The sequence below is a fragment of the Centruroides vittatus genome, unplaced genomic scaffold (assembly GCF_030686945.1).
Source record: "Centruroides vittatus isolate TY-2023 unplaced genomic scaffold, ASM3068694v2 contig_1629, whole genome shotgun sequence".
Taxonomy (NCBI): Eukaryota; Metazoa; Arthropoda; class Arachnida; order Scorpiones; family Buthidae; genus Centruroides; species Centruroides vittatus.
Genome location: NW_027120990.1, coordinates 1 through 5,694, shown reverse-complemented (window position 1 = coordinate 5,694; position 5,694 = coordinate 1). Strand labels below are relative to the sequence as shown.

General features: G+C 32.2%; 1 long non-coding RNA gene across 1 annotated transcript; it reads left to right on the top strand.

The window, feature by feature from the left end:
• Window positions 1–888: 888 nt before the first annotated feature.
• LOC136968836 (uncharacterized) lies at window positions 889–5,270 on the top strand. Its single transcript, XR_010879710.1, has 4 exons — window positions 889–1,074; window positions 1,138–1,250; window positions 1,322–1,407; window positions 5,143–5,270. It is a non-coding gene; the product is annotated as an uncharacterized lncRNA (long non-coding RNA).
• The last annotated feature ends 424 nt before the right edge of the window (window positions 5,271–5,694 follow it).

Genomic DNA, 5,694 nt, shown 5'->3' with positions numbered 1-5,694 from the left:
ATCGGTCACAGTCACAATCAGAAAGAACACGTGATCATGACGGTGGCGCTGCGAACTAATGTAACGTCGTATGGTGAGCTTTTGTTCGTACCGTGGAGCAAAAATATGTTCGAATTTCATGTCGTATACTGAAAATTTCGTAAGCTGAAGCGTTCGTATGTAGAGGTATTACTGTATTTAGTTCTGTTTTATATTTGTTGTGTGCATTATTTCTTGTGGGAGAGGGAGGTGGCCCGGTAGGAAGAAATGTCTTAGGCCCCAAAGTGCGTTAATCCGGCCCAGCCTACAATAAACATATGTTTAGTCGAAAATTCTTCCAAATACAGTTATAAAATAGAAATATACACTTATATCGAGCGGATAATCGCACTTAAATATACACTTAAATGTAAGACGGAACGTCTCACATTTAAAGTCATTCTGTGCATCGCCTTCGATTGTTTTGTTCTTAAACCGCCTCTTTCATACCTGACAAGTGCAGGGATGGCTTCTTTCTTTCCGACTCCGCCTGAATTCTATCGCGATACGACAAAGTCGCGCGATTTTCTATTTATTTTTGTTATTTTTAAGAATGTTTTGGAGACAAATCTGAGATCAATAATTATTTAATCGATGGACTGGACTTAGATAAATTATAAGGAGTTGACTCATACATAAACCATGTGACTGACGTATGATATCGACTGAGAGGAGTCGAAAGTCTCTTAAATAATCTAATATTTTTTAAACTAAGATATCTATACATTTACTTATTGGTTATTTTATTTGATATTTCTTAAGGGATGTTATATTACGCTAATTCTTTCATTAGACTAATATAAGTTTATTCGCCATTGATATGTTTTTAAAATCGTAAAATTTTAAGGCATTAATTTAGAACTCTTATAATGTTTAGTGAGTTATTAATTGTGGCATTTTTCTCGATATTTTTCGGATTTTATTTTTGGATAAAACACAGCAGAAAAGAAAGCGAAATCCCTATTTGTTCGTCACTTCCATTCATCTATACTTTAATTAAGATAAGATTAACCAAAAGTAAAGAGCAGAGAGAAAAAGAATATCATCCTGGAGTATGTGAGTATTTTATAAAATAATTTTTACGTTTATAAAAATTTATATAAATAAATATTTAAATAGGGCTTAACAATACTGTTAATTATTGGTGCAATATCTACAAAGATGAAAAAGTATATCAAATTCGATGGAACTTCTTCAAACTTGTTATAATTCATTGTCCAAAATTTGCTGAAGTAAGAGTGTTAATAACCAAAAAAGTGCTTAATTAATAATTTTATATTTATGTGCATCATAAAATATTTAGGTAGTTTTAAACGACAGTGATCTTATCGATAAGAATTGGCCCTATACCTTTCTGCAAGGATGGTTAGGAACTGGATTGCTGACAAGGTAAGTGTAATATAAGCTGGTTATGTACGGTACACGATATTCAGCAGATGGTGTTAAAAATATAATACTTTTTCGATAGAAAAAAAATTTTTTTTAAATTCTTTAAAATTGAAGCTAGAGAATCCAAATAGTTTTCCCATTTATAGTCTTGAAAAATCATTTAAAATCCCTTATTTATAAATAACGTATATGAAAATTTAATGAGCTATATACAGTAGACCCCCCTATAACACGGTAGATACGTTCCGTGTTATATGAATCCGTGTTGTACGAGTCACTTAAATACATGAGCCAATCACAGCCTGGCACTTGTGCCGTTAGGGGCTATGGCTGTTTGAAAGGTTTTCTTCCATAAAATTAATCGATTCTAGACTAATTTGACTCAACATTTCCAAATCACGTATAATTTTCTTGGCTATAATCCATATAAACTATGCTACAAACAAAAAATTGTAGGATTACTTACCGAGTGTGCGCCATTCGACGACGACATTGCTTAAGCTTGTTTTCGTCGCGGAGCGGCTCATCGAATGGTGGGCGCATGTTTCCTGATTGGGGAATTTTTCGCAGAAAAATAACTTAACTTTGGAGACATCGTTAATAAAAATATAATTTTTACGGCCGTTAAATAATAAATGTTTTTTAGTAGGTCCAGTGCTCGTTTAAACTGAAGGGTTTGTACAATATCCGCTATTGGTCCAGATTCGACCAATCCTGTTGCGACACGAGTCGGCAATGACGTTTTACCGTGTTGTACGAGTCTCTTTTAGCGTATTATTCGAACCCGATCGCAATTTTTTAGCCGTGTTATACGAATCCGTGTTACATGAACTCGTGTTATAGGGGAGGTCTACCGTATATACTTTTTTAAAATTTCGTAAAAAAATAAAAATTATATTTAAATTTAAAAAATTTGATTTGTTATTGATAAAAATATATAGAAAATGGAATACGATATATATTTGAGGCGAAGGGTTAGCGAAGCTTCTAAAAAGCTTAAAGAATTATGTTCGTTCTCAAAATCTGTTTGATCGATTTTTATTAAACTTTGCCATTTTCCATTAATTGAGACGAAGAATTCAGAAATGTATTGTAGGTCCATTTAAATGTAAAAAATTTAGCAACGAATTAACTTTCCTGGCAATATTTTGGTGGCATCTGTTACGATATTTTATTAAAAATCTACATTTTTAATTACTATAAAATGGCAAAAAGCTTTACTTTGAGTGTAGGGATGAGTTTTAATAAATAAAAAAAAAATTGTAAATGCTAATAACCAGTAAAATCGTCATTAAGTCTGATCCTACTCGAGACACGACACACGACTCCCCTTTTCTTCCCATCCTATGAACTTTTAATTACCAAAATTTAATAGCATCAACCCCCCTAATAAAAAGCCAACCTGCAGAATTTTGGAAATTTTCGAAAGGACAGGAGTTATAACGCTTCACAGATGGCGAAGAAAATCGTTCTCCCCCCCATACACATTAACATCCATACAAACAGAAAAAAAACCCGAATATTTTTTCATTTCTAATGTTTGAAGGTTCCCTGAGTCCAAAAATGCAAAAATCTTTGGAGAGGGTTGATTTTTGACCAATTATCATACTTTTCCTCTGTTATCTATAACAGAACCAGAAAAGGGTTGTATTCCTATGGCTCTGTTATAGATAACAGAGCCATAGGAATCCATGACTTCTTTTTCGATGTACAAAAGTATTACAGTGACAATATCCGTGCCCTCTAATGCGACTGAGCGCACCTAACGGAATTTAGGCCAAGAGGTCAAAAATAAAAACAGCATTGCGTGGCCTAACGGAAAATAGGCACGAAAAATGGACAAAACACAAGAACAAAGCAATTGCCATCGATTGCTTTGTTCTTAGATCGTCTCTCCGTACTTGGCCAGTGCAAGGATCGTGTCTCCTGTGGCCTGCAGGTACCAAAAAGGGGCAAGGGCAACGTTCGCCAGTCCGCGTCCGTCAAGTACAAGAATCGCTTCTTCTGTACCTTACAGGTGCAGGGATCGCTTCTTTACTTTCGGCCCCGCTTCAATTCTATCGCGATGCGACAAAGTCGCGCGATTTCCTAGTTTTTATAATATAGTAGAGTTGTTTTTATATTGTTTTGTCTCTTTCCATCTTATGGATTAAGAAGATCTTTTTCATATCAATCATGGTTAGACCAGGCTCACAATGGGAACTACCGGGTATAGGGATGGGCTGCCGGATTCGATCTAAGGTCCCCCGGAGCAATAAGGCTGATGCCTTAACCGTTTCGATCACCAAGAGTAGAATCGAAATACTTGTAAGGATTGAGAACTTTTAAGATTTGAATAAGTTTCTGAGAATTGAATTCCTGAGAACAAGCAACGAATATAATTTTTTAAAACAGCGGGTCATGTGATTAGAGTTAAATGTAGGCGTTTAATTGAAGATTACAGATTTTTTGATTGTAAGCTAGTTTTTACTTATAGCTTACTAGTAGTAAAAGGTTGAACCGTTTACTTGCTTCCCAAATGAATGCTAAAGTTGTGTGATAAAACACTAGCAATTTTCATTTTTCTAGTAAATGCTTGAAATTTTCCAATTTGCTATTATAGCAATTCGATTCACAAAATAGTAATATAGAGGAAAATAAACAGAGAAGAATAGAAATGTTATTGTATTGAATGGATGACTTTTGGAGATAGCGCTCCAACCATATTAAGTGGTATTTGTGCCTGAGAAATAGCACTGAATAAGGATGGAGCGCTATCACCAAAAAATTAAGATGATATTTTTGCAATATCTAGCAACTGTGCTGTTGATGAAAATTTGGATAATTGATCATATCACAGTTTGCAAAACTATAAGGTAAGTAATAATGTACAGTACTTAGTATACAACTTACATATATACTCTTATAGTGTAGTAACCAACAAGTTAATTAAATAAACAGATACCACTTCTGACTAGGCATAATTTAACTTGAGATATTTAGTTTTAAGTTTTATCTAACTTAAAACATAGTTTTCAAAAACACGTAACTTATTTTCCTTAAAAATTTGCTTACCGATCGACATTTATTTTTTGTATATGACATATAATCTATTACCATTTTGACCAGAATCTATGAAACAGCTCGTCATCACATTATATAATATTATCTTTTCGGATATGATATAAATAAGTTCAATAGACAGCGATTCCAACACTCCCGGTACAGAAGCCGGGAGTGTTGGAATCGCTGTCCTTTGAACTTATTTATATTAATATATCATCTGATGTTATCAAAATATGATAACATCAGATGATATATGAATAACATTTTTATTATGATCGCTCTTACATAACAATATTACAATACAATATACTTATACAAATACGTAGTACATAATTTTAATAGGAGAATGAAAGAATTGTTCGGATTTTTTCCTGGATAATCTATGGAAAACGATTATCCATAGAAAAAGCATTACTCTATATTTGAAACTCCATCCGCAGGATATCGTATGCATAAAAGAGGTTGCATTCAACCTGATTGTATTAATTTATCCGTAAATTCTTCTCTTATTCTAAATAATTTAATTTATAAAGTATTAATAAATTTAAATATATATATATATATATTTTATTTATATATATATATTATATTATTATTTATAATATATATTATATAATATATAATAATATATTATATATATTATATATTTATATATATATGATATATATATATAATTATTTCGGTAATTAGTTCAGGGACAAAATGGAGAAATCGAAGAAAATTGTTAACGCCAGCTTTCCATTTCCGAATTTTGAATGATTTTATTTCTGTTTTTAATCGTCATTCGTGTACCTTAGTTAAAAAGTTGGAAAGTTCTAACGGCCAAGAGGTCAATGTTATATCTTTTGTTTCACTTTGTACCTTAGACATTATTGGAGGTAAGATAGATTTTTTTAATTTGCGGTTCGAATTTATGTACTGTAATTCCACATCGAAGTAAAATTAACAAGAGATTATCAATTAAGTGAAATACCTGTTAAATCTTGTACATTTCAAAATAGATTCAGCAATGGGAGTGCATCTGAAGGCTCAAGAGTTCTCTGATTCCGAATATGTTCAAAAAGTCAAGAAGTAAGTGCAATTTTCTTTGATTAATTCAACTTTTCTTTTGATTAATTAGCTTAAATCGGCTTTAAAATAGAGTAATTTACAATATAATAACACGGAAATATTAAATGGTACAATGCTACACTAGAATCTCTCATAGAAGTTTCAGGAATATACAAAAGTATGTTATAACTA